The 23,190-nt window shown below is 43.8% G+C and overlaps 1 protein-coding gene across 2 annotated transcripts in view; it reads right to left on the bottom strand.

Moving 5' to 3' along the window:
* The window catches only part of RERE (arginine-glutamic acid dipeptide repeats), a 250,854-nt gene extending 235,973 nt beyond the window's left edge, over positions 1 to 14,881 (bottom strand). For both annotated transcript variants that reach the window (XM_075437109.1, XM_075437111.1), the window contains exon 1: positions 14,794 to 14,881. The gene's annotated coding sequence lies outside the window, so the exon portion shown is untranslated. The remainder of the gene's footprint in view (positions 1 to 14,793) is intronic.
* Positions 14,882 to 23,190: the final 8,309 nt, after the last annotated feature.

Below are 23,190 nucleotides of genomic sequence, written 5' to 3'. Positions count from 1 at the left end.
CCAACCCAGCAAGGATTTACAAGTCCACTATAATGGAATTTGTCTTCCCCGGCATCTGCTCATCAGTGCTTCACGCTCATTTGTGCCCTCCATGCTTTAAGTGGTTTTCCATTCTTCAATAAAACACTTTTTTTGTCACACCATTAACAGTATCATCACAAAGTAACAGTACAGAAAGACTGAAAAAAACACTATTCTTCCACTCAGTATTTCTAAACTACTAAACATCACATTAAAAAAAAAAAAGACAGACAATCACTCCGAAATACAGCTTGGTTTTGCCAGCTAGTGTAGATTATAAAATTCAGATGTTTGCATTTTACTTGTCTGCCATTACTGGCAAATTAAAGCTATGAACAAATGCTGCGTAGGCAACAAATAATTCTACTAACATGCCAACAATCACTTTAATCTCTTCCACTTAACAACTCATGAACCTTTTATGAACATAATCTTCTAGAAGGTAACTGGTAATACAAGATAATCCCAGTACAAGTTTAATTAAAAATACAAACTACATATAGCTCCATGCTTACCAACTCCTTCATGCTGAAAAAGCAAGAGTGGCTATTATTAATAGCTCTGTTAATCTGGCAAACTGAAGTGCACAGAAACAAGCTAAAGAAGCATTCAATAGACCATTTCACATCGAAAAAATAGTTTTCACTAATTATAACTTGCCTTAGCATAAGCATTAAAAGAACTATTTTAAAAATCTGAACTGAAGCATGCTTGCAGAGTTATGGATCCTACTCTTTTAAAGAAAATCCAGTACAAGATTATTCTTTGTTACAGGCTACAGTGGAATTAATCTAAAACAAACAAAAAAAAGCAATTTTCTTTCAAGAAACATAGAATTTGAGTCACTTGGCTGTCAGATGGAAGTCAACATAGATTTCATTTGAGTTTTGAATGCCAAGAACCTTATTTGACTGGACATAAAATGCATTTGCTATTTTTAAACATACCTCGTGTAATCATTTAACCAGAGCCCTGTAATTCAAACTGGGGAGCTCTTTTCACAGTAAAAAGCTGATCAGAAGACAGGTCTTTACAGTTCTGTTTAAGCATTGGCTTGTTTCCATAAACACATTTTGCACTCCCTAGCTCCCCTAGTAATCATCTCCACAGTTCTTTCCCCTTCTGCTAAACCTGCTTAGAAATATTTCAAACTGCCTGAAAGCCTCCAGAAAGCTTTTTCTGCTTACCTTTACCCCAGCCACCGCCTCATACCTGTGGCAAGTGACAACTGGTCCAGGTCAGCACTGACCACTCATCAGGCCACGTGTGTATCCATCTCCTCGCTACTCTGACCCAAAATAAATGAAGTCCAAAGTTTTACTCTGCCTTTTTATGTGGTGCTAACAATCAAACCTGTCACCAGTACAGAAGCGGCATCTAACTGTATCCCAAACCTGAATCAACCTCTCACCTCAAAAACTGCAGCTGTGAATTCTGAGCTTTACAGTTATTCAAAGGCACAAAAGGAATTTTCTTTAACATATTAAAGTAAATATATCTATAATGAACAATCTTGATACAGATCATTCTGTGTGTAGGTGATCTGTGACATTCTTCTTGTTGAGAACCACATTCCCCAAACCAAAAAGTTTTTCTTATAATTTCCTTTTGGATTAGATTGTGCCATGAGGAAAGGCACTGTATGGGTTCTTTTCACACCAAGAAAACAGCAAGAAATCCCATGCTGGAGAAAAAAAAATAAATACATGCACTAGCAAGCAAAATAAAACTTTGTCACCTAATGCAGATTTCTCTAAACATTTCAGCTATGATGCTTCACTAAGAACTAAATGCATCACAAATATTTCTGCCTCCTACCAGAGCATCAAATTTTAGACACAGCTGAATGAGTTCCCACTACAGAGAAATGTGGGTTTCCTCAAGCTCAGGATCACCAAAAAGGCAAGACTATACAAGTCTATACCGAAGCCTTTGTCTTCTCAGGAATATACTCAACTAACCATAACGGACAAATGTAATTCAGATGGATATCCAGCTCCCAGAGTGATTGGGGAGGGCTGCTATTGCTCATAGGAAGTTCATTCACATTTTGAAACCAACCCCTTTGGATGGGGCACTGTAATAGCATATATCAGCTCCCTCCTTAAATCATTTGATGCATTACCTTACCCAGGGTTACCCCCAAACGTCAGACTTTCTGCACTTCCTCTAAGTGGTTTCTCATTAATGTGAAAACTTCTAATATACCCTTCTGCAGTGTTCAGTCTCCATAATAGTAGAGGTTTGTTCTGATACCAGCAGTTTTTAAGAAAAAAAAGAACTATAGAGACCACACTCACAGCCCACCCTGACAGCCACATTACCTACAGTCCAGACTCCTAGCTCATCAAGTCACTAAAGCAAGCCTATCAGGCACATACCATGCTCTGCAAGTTCTTCCTGACAAACACTTAACATCTGCAGTCTTTTGAAACACACGACATTTCTCCACAGCTACAGAAGTCAGACTGCACTATGGATGACTGGCCCCTAAAGTCCTATTTCTGCAAGCAGGAACTGATGACCTGAGAACTGTTAACATCAAGGAACTAAGCAGGCGACAATCTCAAAGGGATGTTCAAGTGATGCTACCCAAATAGGCTCTTCCCACATAAAAATCCACTAGTTTCAAAATTTAAAATATTTTATCCCCAAGGCATTTCCCTGAACTTAAACACTGAAGACAAGGGCTCTGCTGCCTCAGTGAAACGGTACTTTTAAGGCACCTTTTAAGTCTTGTGCCTTTCTGTACTGTCACACTGTGGAAAATGAACACAGTGCACAATGTCTTCATTTTCTCTCAAAAAAAAAAAAAAAAAAAACGAGGAGAGGAAAAAAATAAGTCACATTCAACTACGATGCATGCTCATACACATGCCTAAGTACTTTCAGAAAAGGAGTAGAAAGAAACCCTCTTCCCGCCAGATATGCTCCCTGATAATTGTCTGTATGATGTCAAGTTTTATTTTGAAGCTTAAAAAAATATTTTGGTTTTACTTGTGACACCAGCTCACTACAACCACCACCTCTTCTTCTAATCACAGACTAGACAGAAAGATTACACAAGCTCAAAACCACATCCAGCCACACAGAGAACAGACCCAGCTGGACTTCAAACAGAAACTCGAGATCATGAAAGGATCAGGCCGTTTTCTGCAGTGCAAGTATTAATCTCTTCTGCCCAGTTTTCCTCTCCGGAGCCCGCCCTTCTTCTCACCTGCAGACAGGGAGGGAAAGCAAGCTAGAAAATACAAATTTTATTCTTACTCATACACCCACTGAACCACTGGCTGATTTTGAAGAACCATATTTAAATGAGGTTCAAATTATGTTCCTTCTGAACTAGATTCTATCTAAAGAACATATTTTTGTTAAAAGCAAACACGTACATAGGAAATAACCTTCTGGCTTTCCTTAGCTTACTAATGGGTGACACCACCTCTTTCCATCTTGGAAGGCTCATTCAACATTTATAATCTTCACCTTTGTACACCTGAAAGCAAAATCCAAATTTCATTCACTTTCAGGAGGTAGAGAGAATGGCACTCGGAATGTATTTCCAGTATTGATTCAGAACTGTACTCTGAATGAGCAAATAGTCAATTAGTAACAAGAGGGAGACTAATTATAGGAGCTCTCCATTAGTAATACCTAGACACATCCAGCTATTACAAAGCATAAAGGCATATATTTTCTGCTAAAAGCACACACAAGTAAACCAGAGAGTCAGAAGTTACAGTAATACCTACGAAGCTTATTTTAAAGGCAAACTTGATTCAAGACAAGAATTGTAGCATAAAACAGTTCAAAGCACCACGGAAAACAGCACACTAGAAATTAATTCCAAAATTTTAAGAAGAAAACTTAATATAACTCAAATTTGACAACTAACAGAACACACATTTTAAAAAGAATAAGAATAATTTCCATTCAGTACTGAAGAATTAGATATTTCCTACAGCTGTTGTTAGCAGCAGATCCTTCACTACTTTGACATCAGCAAGTAATACCAGGTAGATATTGAGGATACATCTAGACACAAAATAACAAATGCAAAGATACAACAGCAAGTTGCCATCAGTTAGACTTTGAAGTAAAAGAGCAACCACGTCTCAGATTAACAGACACAGTGAGAACCTGACGATCCCTAGCCACAAGAACTGAGCTCACTGGTGCCCTGATGCAAATATACCACCTAATATCTATCAACCTCCAGGCATCAATATAGGAAAAAAACCACCACCAAAACAACAGCCAGACTTTTAAAGCACACCCTCCCTGTTTGGTTCCAAGGGAAAGGGAAAAAAAAACAAACACTGTAAAATAGCAAGAGAACTTCATTCTTCACTGGGAGAAAAAGGTGCGAGTAACCACAATAAACTGGTAAGAGAGCTGCTCAGATAATATTTTTGAAATGAAGTCATTTCTTAATCAGTAGAACAACAGGTTCCTGAGAGTTCACCTACTGTTCCTGTAACGAGCATTAACTAGCTATTGCATGATCATTGCAAAGAGGAAACATGGAGTGTGTAACTAAGTCAACATGGTTTCAGATTAGCAAAGTAAACAGATATAAAAAATAGCGTTTTCATATTGCTTAACATCTATAAAACTTCCCAATAACAACGACAAAGTATTATCACAGCCATTTCATACGCAGAAACACACAAGTGCAATGAGTTTTTCAGCTCAAGGTCATGCAATAAGTTGTGTGGGTTTTTTACAGTGCCTGGAGCACAATCCAAATATTGCAATACCAACGACATCTAAATCCTTGCTATGAATCAACAACAATTCTTGCCAGTCTTTCTTGTTGTCTACTTGTAGCACGACCCTTTATCATCTTCAGAAATTGAATATATGACCTAATTAAAATACCTTTGGGATTTAATACAGGAAACATGTTTAATTTCAAACAGAATGCTATAAACAAGCGGCCTCATTCATTAACAATCCCTCCCAGCCTTTGTTTCTATTCAAGAGTATCTGCCCTGTGCATTAGGGCCCCAGCAAAGTCCCAGCAAGGAAAAGTGTGAATATAACTTATCAGGACTCAGAAGACTTCACTAAACATACACAAAAGTAATTACTTTCCACATCTTACTAAACTTGTACTTTGGGACAAAAGCTGTGGAAGCAGTTATTTGATGAATAATTAGTGCAGGGAAGAGAACAGGGCTCATTAATTGAAGCAAGCCTGCACGGAGAGGAGTGACATACAATGAGAACGCAAGTGGAGCCAGTTTCATTTTTCATATAGTACAGACATGGAAAGAGAAGCATGCGGTTAGACAATGAAATTCAACAATAAAAGACTAAGTCTATTCAACTTGAAGAGAAGGAGGAAATAAGAATCAAATGACTTTTGCCAACCAGAAGAAAGAGCAGATACACTGTTTACAGAACTGCGTTTGACAACGCCACCACCGAAGGTAAGCTGTGACAGTGACTGAGACGCATGGAAGAAGAAACATATCCTCAAACACTCACGTTAATCACCAAAAAAGAATAACAGCATATGGAATCCCAAAGTCTACAGTAGGGAAATTGGCCTAATTATGAAAAAAATATAAGCAGAGGTACAAAATAACTATGTCACAAGCCACCTATGTTTCTACTGACCTGCTGAACGACATCTGACACGTAGCCAGACATCATTATTAATTTTAGCACCTCCCCACCAATAGTACAATAACAAAAAAATCTTCAGACTACTAGTCTACATGCACCACTGTATTTTCACCTACTGCACTCCTACGGTATCTCAAAATTTTGATGAAGACAGCCAAACAGCAACGAGGACTGGTTCAGCAGATCAGGAGAGAACTTGGATTCTCCTTAAGTTTTCCTTTCAAGAGCACATGGTAACAGTCAACCTGGCCCTTTTCTAATCCAAATATTACTCAAACTTCCACCCAGCAGCATGCATTGCAACTCCCCCCAACACCGAGAGACTGCCTGTAAGCAGAACAGTCCTAAACCCACATTCCCTTTATTCAGACATTGGGCTGTTTTATTTGCACCTCTGCCTTAGGAGAACCACTTCCATTACCCCGGCTCTATCCAAGTTTCTTCACAAACATTCACCTTCAAGTCATTCATGTTTGCCCCTTTTCACTCAATTCCTTTGACTTAAAGCTTTAACCTATAAAACAACACTCTACTCTAGCTTTGGCCAGCAAACACAAGAGCAACCTTAAACAGTTTTTCTACTGTCATCATCCGAAAGCCTTCCATAGGCTCTGCCCTGAGTTCAGCTGAATTAAGCCGCAGGGAATATAAAATTTGCCATGGAAACTGAGTCACAGAAAACACTGTGAACAAGAAAGGGGGAGGGAGGTTTCCCTGATTAACCACAGATACAAGGGGCAAATCACAGCAAGTTCTCAAAAAATAAAATAAAATGGGTTTTAATTCACTGAAAACATGCCCATTTCGATTTTGTTCGCAGTAACATCAAATAAACTTCTGTGTGTGATACTAATAAACCTGTAGTTTGTCTTAAATAAAATACACTAGAAATTAAATGCACAGCTCAAACCAGTCTTAAGGTAAAGCCAGTTTATCTCCTGATGGGTCCCAGTAGCTGGGCATTTGACTCTCAGAAATCTTTGTATGTTTAAATACCTTTAAGTCCATTCTACGATTGGCTAAAGTTTCTCATCTTAAGGGTTCACGTTAGAAGGCAAGCAGCATAATCCAGTGGTTTAAGGAGCAGTCAAGAGGCAGGTCTATTAAGTTACATGAAAATGAATGACCTTGGAGACATAAATTAGATTTCCTGCATCTCACCCCCAGTTTCTGAAAAGCAGGATTAAGTGTTTGAAGTCTCCTGCGCCGACCTCATTAGAAGATCTCTAATGGAGACACTGCACTCCTTTTCAGACAAGATGTACCATCCCAGCAGAGACATCACGTACCAGAACAATATACAACTACCGTTAAATTGTGTGTTTTGTTCACCGAAAGAACCTGGGGTCTCTTCCATGTTCAAATTTACTAAGAATAAAGAGAAAGGCAAAGCTTTCTTTGCAGAATCTTGTCAGATACTGGGCCTGGGCCTTAACCAGGTACATTTTAAGCAACTCCATTAATACAAATTCATACTTCTACTTCCACACCTTGAAGTTTCTTTCATACTTCTAAGTTCATACTTCAGTACGATCACAGTGAAGCCGATGCACCTGAACAAGACGTGAACTACCTGCATTACAGCTATTGCAGAGGGGGTGGGAAAACAAGTTGAAGAATTATAAAGGAAAACTTGTAGAATACCGAGACAGGTTCAGTTGTGTGTGTGAACAAGAAAAACTGGAATTCCAAAGAACAGATAAGTATCACTACTAAAAAAAAAAACAAACAAAACACCACACAACACCAAAATCAAACAAAAAGACACACACACAGTGCAAGACAGAAGTTTAAGAGAAAAGCAGCTCCCGTCAGCTCAAAGTTTTCCAAGCTCAGAGCCACTCTTCAATTCCAGGTATAGGAAAAAGCATTTGATGTGTGTGTCCACTCTACCACCATGAAGCATTTGCTCTGAAGAACCTTCCCACATGCCAAGTCCTATTTATTAATTCAAAGCAAATCCGAAGGTCCCGATTGCCTGGACACCGTGATATTTTACTGGGTATTATTTCTGGAGAAATATAACCTTTAAAGCACTTCAAACCCCATGATATACCATCACTTTCTTCTTTTCACATTCATGACACTTATCACGTTAACGTGCATGAATGGATGAAGACTCCTAAATCAAGTAAAAGATAAAGCAGCATTTTAGCATCAACATCTTGTATTCTAGTCCCCTGTAGCTATTGCTATCAGCAAGGCTAAGGTCATGTACACACTTGTTTAAGATGATTCATAATCCTCATACATATATATTTAATAAATTTGATATTTAGCACAAAGTTTCTGATCCCTTAACATCCTACAACACATAGTTAATTACTAACTATTCTTCCTGTTTTTCTTTAAACCAGGGTATAAACTGGTTACCAAAATAGCAAGTTTTGACAGAAACCATCAGATGCTTTTTTAATTCTCCATTCCACCCCACTAGTACGGTCACCTCTAGATCATCCCACAGTGCAATCACCTAATTACCTAAGTGCTCAGGTTTAAAACAAAGTACAGTCTTACAAGCTCCCACTAGACCATAGCAATTTCAGCAGCAGTATAGAAAAGACACCTCTCTGGCATCACAAGTCTGACTCAAGGCCTTTAGCTGCAACTCTAACCCTAAAAGTCTATTATTCACTACCCATTTTACCTCTCCCACAGTCTATACGTGCTTTGAACCATTTCTCACTTAAAGAAAGCTTAAGATATCTCTTCACTAGAGCTTCTGTTGCCAACATTACAAATATATTGTTAGAATTGTTAAGATACTAGCTAAAAAAAGACTTGTCATTTTATGTAATACTTGGGTGGTTATGGAATGAGTAGTACTGCACAGACTGCTGACTCCAGGTATAAATGCACAGATGAGGTCCCATGAGTCACAGCCACTCTGTGTTAAGTGCCCAGAGCCATTTACTAAAGGATAGAAGCCAGCAGAGCTGCTTGAAGTCACCTGTCCTTCAGGGAAAGGAAATGCGCATCCCTCCCATACGCTGTCACTGAGAGGGGACACTTGCTGTGTATCTAACATCCAGTAAGCTACAGAGCAACTTGTCCTACCCTAACTCCTTCATGTGTCCCCACCTCACGTAAGGCACAGACATATATGCACACACACACACGTTATGTGTGTCATGATGTGCATGATCGACAACCCCCCTGCCCCCAGGCAGATTCCCCCATCCACTCCCCTACACACGCTCAGACTGCCACCATTCCATGTACAGAAATCTGACTGTAGGATCAACAGTTTAACATATAATATCTGCCTACAAATTTAACATATACCACTTGCAAGATACCTGAGATCAAGTAAGACCTGCCATTTTTTAGCCCCCTAAAATGAATTAGGCTTACTCTAGATGAGGATTCATTTGCTGGAGAATTAGTATCAACACACACAAAGAGCCATGTCGAACCAAACAAAAGCTTGGTTTTCTAAAATTTTAACAGTGATTTCTCACTAGTAAGAAATTCTGCTCCTTTGTGTTTTTATTCATTTTTAGCATAATATATAACAGGAATGTTCCCCCTGTGCATTTTAACCAACAGTTGTGTGAGATGCCTCCTCCTAGACCAGCTGATCACTATGAATGCTTCCAAACTGCTCCAAAAAAAGACAGACAGATCTGCAGGAAGATGGGCCAAGTACCCAAGAATTTGTCTGCTTCCACCCCAAAACAGGTGGCCATATCAAAAAGACAAACATAAAGGAGAAACTGCTCAAGACACAGACAGAAATATTTACTAGCACTAGAGGACAGAACTTGCCTTCTCTTTCTTTAACCTAGTTTCTCAGAGAAAAATCAACTTCCCTAACTTATGTCACTCCCCTCTTTATCCCCCTCCCCAATTCCCTTATCCTCTCCTTTCATGCCAGAAACTTCTGGTGCATAATGAATTTCAAACCAGCCTGCCGCGACAGCCATCTCGGCAATAACCAACATTCCTGAAAGTTTTGTGCAAGCCAGCAGATGGGTAGGAAAAAACCTCTCTAATTAATTACATCCCCACTAAGGCATGGCCAGACAGAAACCAGCATTTCAAGCTTTGCTTGGCAGCCAGCTAGTCCATAGGCACATCCGCGCCGCGTGTCCATTCAAGTGTTAAGAAGGACAGGGGGAAAAAGAGGAAGCAACTGGCAACAGCAACGGAGGGGGCAAACTTTAGGACTTGCAACGCTCCCGCCTCCTCACAAAGCTACTAGAACACAAGCTTCGTTAGTACTGCTGGTCATAAAAATAAATTTACACTACAACCTCCATTGCATGCAGTAGAGAAGACCACATCACAGCCATCATTTAAAACAGAAACCCTGTTACACACCTGAAACAGGCCAAATTGACTTTCAGTAACAGGGATTGATAACACCACGATAATAATTTTTTTTAATATAGACAAGTAGATTAAACACATAGATCAATTAAGACCTCAAAATTAATGAGCGCTCATTTTCTTCCACTTATCTTGAATCTTAAAACAGTGAAGTAGCCTCTCATTCGTGTTCTGTAGGAAGAACAAAGAGACACCCTACATGTTCAAAGAATTACCCTATTTTTGATAACTCGGTCATAAAAATTTGCTTTTTAATGTATCAAATTTTTGCAATACCTAAACTGATCTACATTGTCAGAGTTACACTTGTAACAGAATTAAGATGCCAAACAAAAATGCAATCCTTTAAGCCTAGAATTCAGAGAAGCAGCAACAGCTCTGGTGCAGCGCATTTCACACACACATTTCTAAGAATTTCACAAAACAAGGCCATCGTTTCCCTCTGTGCCCAATGGGGATAAACTGATGTTTCTATACAAGCTAGTTTCACTTCTCTCCAGGTCAACGTACTATTCTGGATGCTCAGTGAACTAAACAGACAGGTTTTATTTGTATAAAAAAAAAAAAAACACACCAAAAAACAAAAAAACACCACCTATTGAGACAGGAATAGTCGGCTAATATTTCGATCTGTTTGGCTTCAGTCCCTTACAGCAATGCCTTGCCCCGGCAGACTCTAAATCAAAGAAGCCAGCGCAGTATTCATATCTTGGTTGCTCCTTTGTTCACACATCAGCCTCTCTGAAAAGAGCAGTTGGGCACAGCTACCAACGTTATAAAAGCTTGTGTAAAGCGCTGCTGGCAAACCAACATAAAGAGCACAATACGGCGTTGTAGATCCTGCTCCCTAACACCTCCTCTGACTCCAAGCAGTGGCTAGTGCCATCCCCAAACCGCACCTCTCCCGACACCTGCCACCCCACCAACACCCATCTCACAGACCTTCCAGTTTCCCTGTTGCAATAAACCAACTTAACATCAATAGAGTACAAGCTTCATTTCAGGCAGCTTTAAAAAATGCACACTAAATAAACAGGTCTCTGATCAATAGGGTTTTTGTTCTGTTTCAGTTCCAAGATAGGTCTTTTTTTAAAATATGCTGCATTTTATGCTTATTGATTTAAATTTAACCTCTGTGCTTAAGTCAGATACTACGCATCCCTTGAAGTCAAGCAGGATGATTTGTTTAGACTTGACACAACTGCAATATATTCCCATAGCAAAACCAGACAGTAGCTGAACCTTAAAAACAGTTAGTCTAACCACGATATCATCCTAAAAGAACCCAAAAAAGGGTACAGTAGAAAGTTAGAGAGTTTTGTTTTCTAACGGTTAACTCCAACCTCGACCACCCATTTTAAATTTCCGTAGTTCCTCACTCACCTCATTCCAGGATCACATAATAACGAATTGTTTTCCACTTGTCATGATTTTTAAACCAGAAATTAACTACAATTCAAGTACTGTATTCATATGCCAACAACACTGAGCGTAACATGTTCCTGAAGCTTACAGTGTCCTTAAATATGGCACGTAATGAAATCAAAGCTACCCTCAGGCAATCTTAATGTACCAACAGCTCTGCTGAGAGGATAACACAGGTTCTGCTGTGCCATTACACAGCCAGTAACACATACTTGCAAAATTCTATATGCTCATAGCATGCTTTTTTCCTCCCACTCCCAAAAGTGAAATAACTCCTTTATAGGCAAAACAACTACCCAGTATGGGTAGAACAGAAAGATGCATATTGTAGCTATGATAGTAAATTTACAAATAGCATGCTATCAAAAAAAGTCAGTTATTAAACTGCAACATCAGAATGCCATTTTTCTCACCTAAGCTGTAATCAGCATCAAGAATTACACACACCACATCTCTTCACATTCGTGAGTACTGTTGATTATCAGCCTTTTGCTGTGGCAGCACTGAATCTACACCCACAGCTCCACAGGACCGACTTCTGCATGCACACACAACCCCCACTAAGGTAAAACAAAGCCCTGGACGCCAAGACATCGCCATGTGTTAATCCAGCTACGTAATTACTGTTTAAGGCAGGTCTGTCTCTTCTAGCGCCGCTTACCTTTTCTGCCTGAGAAATGCTTCCCGTTTTGCACAGGGACAGCAAGAGCTTTGTCCAGCCAGAGACTTCTCCCTCTCTCAGCCACCCCACAGCACAAATTCGTATGCTGTAGGAATCATAAAGCCAGAGAGAGGCAGCATAAGTATTTCACTGTACCTCTCTGTGAACCCAAATCATAGCATTCACGCAGACAATAGCCTACAATAATGATAAAATTATCACTAGCCACACCAAAGCTATACGAGTTGTAGCAAAATACAAAAAAGCGTCCTCTATCCAGAAGCAATCACCACATTTTATTCAGGTAAGGAAACTGAAGTCATTTACCCCAGTTACAGACTGAAGAAAGGTAAAGAGTCAAAAACAAAACTTAGAGGCCTCACGATTAAACCAAGACAGTAACTGCTGCTTATTTTCCACAGGATCTAGCACACTGGCACCTATTCCTCAGTATGCACATATTATTTTTTACCTGCTCCTGCACACCTCAGTATCACCAGTTAGCTGAAGTTAGCACTGAGCTAACTGGAATTCTACCCTACGCCAACAAGCCAGCCCACGGAGCTGCTCAAGCCCTGGTGCAGCAGCTGTCCCTTCACAGCTTCAGCACACACTACAGGAGCAGTCCCGCGGGGAGTTGGGACTCGATGATCCTTACAGGTCCCTTCCAACCCGAGATACACTACGATTCTACAACTGGGTTTGATCAGGGGTTTTGTTTGGTCTGTGTTTTGGGGGATTTTGCTGTTTTGGGTTTGTTTTTTTCTTTTTATTTTACAGATGCTCCTGTAAAAACAGCAACATTCAAGAATCATCAAGAAAGGAAATCATGTATACACTGAAACCCACTTCTAACCTATGCACATTTCCTTTTACTTTTGCAATTACCCGAAGTCTTCTCCCTTATCAGTAGTTTCCCTTGCACAGGCACCTCCGGACCAAAAATCCCAAAGCTAAAACAAATCTCAAGTGGAGTCATTTTTATCTCCAGCCAGCTGGGGTTTTCATGTGGGGGGAGAAGGCAGAACGCTAAAGAAAGTTGAGAGGGGTTGAAATGAGTGTCCTTCCGAGCCTCACCTCACGTGCTCCCTCTCGCTGTATATATTCCCTTGCAGACAGAGAAAGCAGCCGAGCCAGCGCTGGGAGGGGAGGAGGAAAGAACATACAGAATGTTTTGGCGCCCTTTAGCTTCTAATTTACTATTTTGCTTTTTCGCAGGGTTACCAAAAGGCCGTTATGGGGAAGGAGGCAAAAGGCAGAAAATGCTTCCCATTCTCTACATTTCACTTCTCAACAAAAAAAGACACCGCGTTTGAGCGAGAGCACAGTCCCAAACACAGCGGAGCGTACGGCAAAGAACAATGAGCTCCAAGCCTGGGCATTGTGTGCATCCACCTCCTCCTCTTCCCTCCAGAGCTCACCAACCAAGGGGACAAACCTCTAAAATCGCTATTCATCCAAACCAGGCCACAGAAATCAACCCCAGTCGTAGTCGACGGTACAAACTCAAGGAGTAAAACCAAGATGAGATGTATTTACCAGAAGTGCTTTCATTATTATAGAAACGCTTCCACCCCTCTTGGAACTGAGAAATCTATGGTGGTTAAAGGAGCAGTGCACAAAAAAAACAAGATGTTTGCCCGGTAATACTAGAACTACAAAAAAATATTGTACGTTGCACATTAATAAGAAATTTGACACACGCTTTTTACAACCAACAACTACTTCTTTTGACATAGTGTTAATTTTTACTTGGTTAAAATCCATTTTTAAGAGCAGGCATACTATTTGAATTATGTCACTCCAGATTTGCTCCGAGAAAGCATTTTTACTAAATTGTAATAGTAAGAACTAGAGGCTGAGGCTCCTCATTTCAGTTCCATTGGTGCACAAGCAAAATAGTATCTTTGATTCCAACAATTGCTCGATGTAACTCAGGAGTAAACAGACACCAGACAGCGGCCTGCTGACTGCATAAAAACGTTCTGAGCTTCTAATCTCCAAGAACATTACTGCTTCGAGGAAAAACTCAGCATAAGAAGTCAGTAAATCAAAATAACTGCAACCAGTGGGTAAAAAATAAATCTCAGGGAAAAGACACTACAACAATGAATCACATTGTTTCCTTCCCAGCAATTTCCTGAACAGCCAGCTCCAGCACCGCAGCCTCTAACGCTGGCTGCCTCCTACTACTTTTCTGATTCTGGTCATCTTCTTTTCACACTTTAGAAAGAGAAATCGGAACAAAACAAAACAAAAAAGAAAAGAAAGAAGAAACCCCACCCCTTCCTATGCTACTGCAAATGTTATGATTTAATTCATTTGCATAAAATCTGAATTTCGCCATTCCGTACCCGCCACACACAATAAGTGCCCCCTTGAAACACCTGAGCCGGCCCCCCCGGCGCACCCCGGTGAATTCACTCCCCAGCCTCCCGTTTACCCGAACAAGTTGCGCCTTCCCCCCCGCAGCCCTCCCTCTGCCCGGCGTTAAACAGGCGCGACGCTCTCCAGCCAAAAAAAAAAACACAATAAAAACAAAAACCCCGAAGCAGCCCCCACCGAGGCGGCCCCGGCCCCTCCCGGGTGCAGCTCCCCCCCTCCGCGCTCCCCTCCGCGCCTTCCCGCGCGCTCCCCCCGCAGCCCCCTCACCCCGCGCTCCCCGACCCCGGCAGGCGGCTGCCCGCACGCAGACGGCGGGAGGGAGAGGGCCCCGCGCCTACCTCCGCGCTGCGCTACACCATCCGCGGCGGCTCCGTCTCGCTGCCGGGACAAAGCGGCGGCGGGCGCGGGGCGGGCGGCGGCGGGAGCGGCTCCCCGATGGCCCCGGGCGGCGGCGGCGAGCGGCAGGGTCCCCGCGCGGTGCCTCAGCGGCGGCAGCCCAGGGGCATCTTCGCGGGGAGCCGAGGAGCGGGGCGGGGGAGCGCGGGGAGGAGGAGGAGGAGGGGAGGAAGGAGGAGGGGCGGCGGCGGCGGGCTGGGGTCCGGGCAGCCGAGCGCTGCCTCCGCCTGCCTTCCCTCACGCACGCACGCACCGCACGGGCACCCAGCACCCGCAGCCAGGCCGGAGCCGCATGCCAGTATCCGGCCTCCCTATTGGAGGAAGCGCGGCACCCCGTGACCCGGCAGGAGGCCGGAACCAATGGGTAAAGTGGATGGAAGTGATTTAAAAGAATAAGGGGAAGGCGGAGTGGGGAGCGGGCCGGGGGCCGGGCCGCTGCCGGGGAAGGGGCGCCGGGCCCGGCGGCACAAAGGCTCCCGGCGGCACAAAGGCTCCCGGGGCCCGCCAGCACGGCCCGGGCCTTGCCAACGCCCCGCAGCCGCCGAGGGCGCGGAGCGAGACGCCGGGCCGCAGGCAGCCCCGGGCCGGCAGGTGAAGGGTCCGGTGCCAGGAGCGTGGCGGGGCGCCGGGGGGTCGGCTCTGGGTCGCTTCACCCCCGCATCACCCCCTTGGCGAGGGGAGACGGGGGGAGCATGAGCCCGGCGGCCTCGCCGGCGCGGCCTGGGAGGCGGACGAGGCCTGGCGCCAAGGCGGGGCCGCCCCACCTTCGTGCGCTTGGGCCACGCAGCAGGCGTTCAACACCGACCTCACCTTCAACATCACCTTCAACATCAACAGTCATCATCGCGTTCAACGTGCCTCCTGCACGCCGGCGCTGCTTCCGAGCTGTCCTCCGGGATAAATCAGCGGCCATCAGTGTTACGAGTGCATGCGTTTGAAGAGTCTTCGGCGCGGGATGGGGTACGACGTGGTGTGGCTCCGTCAGAAGCTTTGGCTGCGCAGCGGCTACGGTCTGTCAGGCCTTTTGGGTCCGCGCTCCACAGGAGTCGCATGAAACCACCGTTACTGGCCTTGCACCCAAAGTTGAGATCACGCGTAAGGGCATGGCCAGAGAAAATGCTGATGCCGCTTCTTGTTGCTCTGTGCGGTGAGGGACTTGTCACAGCAGCAGAATTCCAAATTACTGAGTAGCAATTAATAAAATACATGGTCACTTAGGAGATTTGTGAGCTGCTTCATCTCTGGGCTATCACATAGTTAGAAAAGATAGCGCGAAGGTAGCAGTGCCGAAAATAGAGCAAACTTGTTATTTAACATCACCCTCACCTTTCATCCGCAGAACACAGGCCAGCAAAATAAATCACGTGGCCGTAAAGAAAGTCACACGTTCTTCCTGGGGATCTGAGAAATTTCGTGTGGAATTATATCTTCTTTTTGAAAAAGTACTCGGATATGTCAGGACAGATTTTGCCCTCAATTACACTTGTGTAACCCCAACTGTTTGCTGTCTCTGTAAACCGTCTTTGTGGCTGATTCTGGTGGTATCACAGGAGATGAGTTGGAGGCCGTTAATGTTATTGCCTTTAGCAGAGAGAAGTGGGAAATGTTTTCACTGAAGAGAAAGGCACACACAAGGAGATTTGAGGTCTGTACAGCAGAGGAATTTAGTTCTTTGCTCCGAACACACAGGACAAATTTATCCCTGGCATAACTTCAGGGACATTACCACCAGAGGTTGAGACACAGAGCTGATTGTGTTCTAATAACTAATTTAGATAAGCGTCTAAAAATGCACATCACTTAAATGTCTGACACAGCCATTTTGGAGGCTACACTTAAGCTGTCCTTGATAGAGTCTTGATTCCATCTCTCCTATTTTCTCTGCTAATTACAATTTCGTGTTCCTTGGGCTCTGGATGTATGCATTAAAAGCTGTACAAATTGCCACGACGGCAGGCTTGCCTTCGGCTTTCTCCAGCCACCATCTCTGTGATGGGAAAATCCTCCACAGCAGCCGCGCGCTCGCTATCTCTCTCTTTCTCTCTTCTCTCTGTCCCTCTCCCCCCCCTTTCCTCTTCTACTAACCTCCTGGTGATCCCGTCACCACACAAGGACTGGAAATACGTACTCACAACATTTTGATGTCATATTTTGTTGTTAAACACGCTTTGGGGGGCATCTCCTCCTCTATTGTGTAACATAACACCTGCATAGCTCCGGAGATTCACGCAAGTGGACCTGCAAAGTAGGTGATTATTCGCAGCCAGTTGCAGCAGGCATACCCACGTCCTACCCCACCCACAAGTGATCCAGTTATAAGTTTGCTCCTTAACCAGAGGATCATTGCAGGAATAGCACTGAAAGCTGCTGCTTTTTTTGTTTTTTTCTTTTGTTTTTTTTTCCCCAAAGATGCAGCGCTTCCTGTGGACAGCAATAAACAAACCCACAGAGCTTGTCCTGTAACCTTCCAGCAGCTAAAGTAGTACAAGATTTAGTTAAGAGAAGGAAGCTCAAGGAAGACGCAAATGCTGCAGAGAGACATCGTTGCTCCTCTGTCTGATGCCTGCAGATGTTCGTGGTTCACATCCCAGTAGAGAGATCGATGGTGAAATGACTGGGCATGTTCCACATGTAAAATATCTTAAGTACGTATGGATTGTCCATATAAAGATACTAGCAGGTCTCTAACAAGGCAGTTTCTGACGTCTTTGCAATGTTTCGTGAGTCTATCCCCCAGCGCTCCTGGGAGGTATAAAATTCCTGATGCAGAGAAAGGCTAATTGGCCAAATCCACGAAGAGACTTCAATTCCAACATGCCACATAAGGTATCTACACACAAAATATTAATCCTCAAAATCCTTGTCCTTACCCCTGGATATTTCTAAAGATCTGATGCAGCAACATTTCTGCTGGCTTGAGTATTCTGGATCTGAAACACTGCTTCTGCCCTCAACTGGAAGTGCCTCTGTCTTGACCGCGTCACACCGGAGTCCCACCGGTATTCACAAGCCCCTGTCCCCGCTGCGTGCGTGGGTGTCCATCATGGAGCTCGCTCAGCCAAAAGCACGCGCTCTGGTGCTCCAGGAGCATTGCAGGTTGGCAGAGAACACACCGTGGTGCTCCTGCCTCTGCTGCTGCTTTCCACGCATCTTTTCTGCATCTGCCACGCTCTCACAGACTTCCTGTCCCAAACTGGTCTGCCCCAGACTGCTCTGCCCCAGACTGCTCTGCCAGCTCCCTTCCGTGCCTCTCAACGACAGAGTTCTGTTCTGCTGGTCATGCAGCCAGCATCCACCGCAGCAAAAGACTTAGCAGAAACTTCATACGTTCAATATTGTTATTCCTACTTTATAGAAAAAGTCACACTGTATTTCGTCTGTTACCATTCATCTTCTTCATTACAAAAACACCCAAACAAACCAACCAGTGGCAAAATACCCCTTAATGAACGGACAGAAAGCAGGCACTGATGCAAAAGGAAAATCACTTTCAGACAAAATAGGTCATCAGCGAGTGAAGAATTAAGGTGTTTCATGACAACTTTGCTGCCAAATCCAGCTAACACTCGTGTGGGTAAGGAAAAGTACCTGTGGTGCATCCAGCAACCCTTAGAAACACTCTTGAAGGCAATAAATGCATTTGCATAGTAAGAACACGAAGCCTTTCTGGATTTATTAGTGTGATGCAGGAAGAATTCTTAGTCCAAATAAAGGAGGATTCTGCAGACAACTTTTGACTCCTTTCAGATGCTGATTTGTTTCTTGCGTGTGCAGACAACTTTTCTGACACTTCCCTTTTGCTGCAAAGTTTACTGTCGGTGCGTTACAGAGACCATGAACTTCTCTGTTCAGTCAGCAGCCGTGGAACTTTATTACGTGGATAACTGACTGACTGCTGACCTAAACTGTTTTTTAATTTGTAGTTTTAGATAACATTTCTTTCTTTCTCCCTTTGTTAGCCCTTGCATCTATTATATCTGACATCTGTACATCAGTGTATGTGGTATATTTAACTTTTTAAAATTATCACTTTACAAATGTGTTTTAACATGGCTCTTTTTTTAACAACTGTCACTTTTCCAACCGAATGAAACAAAAATCTATGAGAAAAAAAATCTAACTAGGAACTATGAAGTCAAAAGACACCAGTACTGAGAATTCTGTGAGCGCCATTTCAAGCCAACTAGTTCAAATAAGGGAGAGATTTTTTTTTTTTAATTCTACAGTCATGAAATTACAAACCAGTCCTTGACCGTGACAGATGAGTCAGGTTCTAACCTCAGCAATGCAGTGAAAACGCAGCTCTAATGAAACAGGCAAATGTCAATACAGCGATTAGCTTGGAAGATAATATTCTGAGAGGCTTTTACAGATGACCTGACTCCACTCACAAAAAAGGATTATATTCTTTCTTTCCCTTTGCGATATCGGAATACCAGCCCTTTAGCTGCAAACTCTTTGCCTGGGGGGGGGTTCTGTTTCGTTTTGTTTACCGTAGAAATCTCAGGAATTTAAAATCTCATTTTCACACCTATTACTAGAGAACTTTTTGGAAGTCTCATAGCGCTTGAAGGACAACGCACTGGATCGTTGCGAACTCCTCTTGGACACACCCCAATTTAAACCTGGCTATATGGGTTGCAATGAAAGCAAAAGTAATGTAAATGAGATTTAAATCAATTTGAGCTTATTCACACACGTTCAAGCATACACAAAATTACAGTGGCTCAGCAGAATCTGTTAAAAAGACTCACGTTATTTGTTAACCTGATGTGAATTTTCAGAAGCTGGAGAAACAAGTTACTGACAGAACAGGCTAAAGAGACGAGTTGCTGGGCGTCAGCTGTCCCGTGGTGACTCTACGGTGCAGATGCTTCTGGTGTCTTCCAGGGCCGCTGGAAGAGGAAGAAGCGACCAGCTATTTATTGTGGGATGAAAACGTGACCACTGTGGAGATCACGGTGTCAGCGGCGCGCAGTGTGTTCACAGCCAGCTGCCACCTTGGTGGCTGCTTGCAGATTCTCTAACATCAGGCTCCTAAGTCACCTCTGAATACCTTTTCTGTGATCTAAAAAAGTGTCTTGTCTGTACCTTTGCGCGTTGCTCAGTCATTATTTCTTTGCTATGAGGTTTTGAATACATTGATAGCACATACAACCCTGATATTTCTGGGTTTAATATTCTAAAACATCCCAGAAATCTAAAGTCTTACAAATTAGTTTCCTCAGGAAAAAAAGGAAAATTTTTCTTTTTATCTTTTAAAGGTTTTCCGTTTCCCTGACTCAGACCATTTCCTAGTGGGTTCTGCATAATGAATATTAGCAGAGGTTGGCTTACCACAGTGTCTAGTGAGACTCATTTATCAAAGCCCAGGATGTGCGCCTTACAAAGGGAAAAAAAATCCCGTTGAAAATGAACAAAAAATTTCAGCCCTAACAATCGTTCCTCTCATTTTTGTATACTTGGGCATGTTCCAGTGCATGCAGCGAGAAGGCAAAATGGCCATCTGCAGAACATGGAACGTATCTAACGAGAGATTTGTACACCTTGAAAGTCACCCGTGCCGAAGCTGCAGATGACTGATGACACTCTTTCCTCGTGAGCGGGATTAATTGCGTCACCCCTTGATGCTTATTTCTGTATCGCGTTGATACCTGGGGACAGTCACAAGCTAATTCATTCTGTGATTTACATACCAGGTACAACCTGGTAAGTAAAGAAAACGTAACAAAATTACTTTCAACCCAAACCAGCTTTTGGGCAGTAAAACCATCACAAAGAGAAAGCAGTCCTTCTAAGCAGAACACTGTAAAAAGGATGCTGAGCACCAGGGGCGTTTGTGTGGGGTTTTGACGTGGATTACGGTACCTTTTCACTCTGAAGTATCATAGCCTTGTGTCTGAGAAGTAGCAGCCACTGGACATCAAGTAGTAACTGAGTACGTGCACGCTCACGCACAGAGATGTTTAGCTCTGCTCCTACAGCCACGCACCCAGAAGCCAGAGGCGTATCGATCTGCTGCTTTCCAGGGGAAAAGTGTGGCTTTGCTTAAGGTCGGATCCCGCAGATGCCCGTGCACGCGTGGACGAGGTGCCTAGTGCGAGGCACGGCGGTGATCTGACACGGCTCAGGAGTGGGTGTATTCCCAGCTTCAACTAAACTCCTGGACTTCACTGTCAGCGACAAGCTTGGTACGTGCATGGAGTTGGCTCGTTCCTACGTTTCTTATGGTTAAGATCATTTGACTGCTCATAACAGAAGCGTACATAAAACCCAATTGAATCTGAAATTACAGGCTGGAAAGCTGGCTGCCTCCGACACACCAAAAACACGGTGGGTTGGGTGCAGGCCCACTGGCGTTGCCGGAAAGGGCGCTCTGGAATCACAGCATTGGTTCGACGAGGCACGGGGTCTTGCTAAACCAGGCAGAGAGTGGTTTCCACGTGCACTTGAGATCAGGGGTGACGGGAGGACATTCAGATCTTTGCAGCACCTGCTGTTAAGCCCATTGAGCTGTAGCAGATTCGCCTGCTGCTGGGGAAGCCGAATTTCAACGGCTTTGGGAAGGACCCCCACTTTTTTGATGCAGCTTTCCATCAGCGATAAGGCTCATGCTGCCAGCACAGTGGGACCCCAGACAAAGGGGGGCTTGAAAGGAGATGTGGCGTGGACACCTCTGTGCCTTCGATGAAAACTCTGAGCCAGGGCAGTGGAGGGAAGATCAGTCCACAAAGCTGTTGATACGCCCGGCTCCCAAGGCCTACATGCAGTCTGTTTGTTCGAAGGTTTGCTCTGCTCTTTTTGAGCCATCCTCTACCGCTAATGTGGAACATCTCATCTGTGCACTTACTGCATTTCCACCATAAATTCACTGCTTTCCTTCAGTGCAGAAAGTAGTAAATGGATTTACAAGCTTCTCTTCTTGTCCTCAGTGACTGACTTCACTTTAAACTGTTACAAATGGCCAAAGCGTACAAGGGAGAGAGAGATGGATTGATCTCAGATTTGCATTTTTGTCCTTCCCACTGCAAATCTGCTCCTCCAGGAGGAGGTTTCTGGCTCCCACCTCCCCATTGTGGCTGCTCGTTCTCTGGTTTTGCAACACTGCTACCTTTGAAGGCACATTTGAATGTACTTTTTCAAAAGGAGAGAAAATACAGTGAGAGAAATGGAAGAATTTCCATTTCAAGCACCATCTCTTTTTTCCCCTCAGCGCTTGTTATCTTCAAAGCACTGTACAAAATCAACCAATGAATTCTCCTCACCTTACTGCAAAGTGTCATCCATCCCGTGGGACAGGTGAGACAAGTGAGCAACAGAGAAGAGGAACAACACATCCGAGGTCTCAGACTAGGTCTGGGGCTGAGGAGAGCTCAGAACCTCCTGGCACCTGCGCGAGGACCCTCGCCCCTGGAGAGGTCTGTTCTTAACCCTGCATCCTCAACAGCTGGGCAAGAGGATTTTAGTCTTTGTTAAGTAATAGAGAAATCTCTCAGCCTTCCTAAAGACACACACCTCTCCTGCTTAGAGACCGAAGACAGGTTCAGGCTGTACATACTTAGGAACATCTGCTCTCTGGATTTTGATGGGACAGTAGACTTTCAGGCTCTGAATTCAGCTGTTCCCACTGTCAGTGATTTTATAGCCTACGTAGAAGCCAGGATATGCACCTTTCCATCACTGTTTATTGCAGATGAGAGAAGAACTTGAGTACTACAGACCATAAAAACCACAGGTTAGACTTATCTGAAGCAGTGCAGTAAAATGGATCGGTCCATGGATAGTGCAGCAGCCTGTAAGCTTTTCTTCCCCAGCTTTTGTCTGCAGACCTGCTTCAATGAAGAGACAAATCAAAACATAGTGTGGAGGCAGGAGCACATCCTGAAACCTGCCTTTACAGAAGCCCTGCAGCTCCACTCTGACGTGCAAGCAGGTCTTTTTCAGGGATTGGTCACCAACCTGCCAAAGTATTGGCTTAGGAGCTTTAGCATACACTGCTTTTTCCAGCATCTTTTTGGTTTTACATGTACTCACAATAGTGCAGATGAGACATGGCTGGCATCAGGCTTCTGGCGCAAAAATCCCCAAGCCCAGCCTATACCAATAATATCCACCCACCAGCTGCTGCCTCTGGAGCAATAGCAAGGCTGGGACAATGGCAGGGGGTTTTCTGGGCAGGACTCCGTTCTGCACAGCCACACAGCAATGCTTCAGGTACCTAAAAACTACGAGGACTCCGGTCACAGCGAGCAGGAAGCAAACTGACAGCACAAATGTCTGCTCTGCCCTGCAAAACCCCACGCCTCTTTCCCTCTCGGTGTAAGCAGTGTTTGGGGAGA

The sequence above is a fragment of the Opisthocomus hoazin genome, chromosome 16 (assembly GCF_030867145.1).
Source record: "Opisthocomus hoazin isolate bOpiHoa1 chromosome 16, bOpiHoa1.hap1, whole genome shotgun sequence".
NCBI classification, from domain to species: Eukaryota; Metazoa; Chordata; class Aves; order Opisthocomiformes; family Opisthocomidae; genus Opisthocomus; species Opisthocomus hoazin.
Note: the sequence above shows the minus strand (reverse complement) of the source record. Positions and strands in the feature narration are given on the sequence as shown.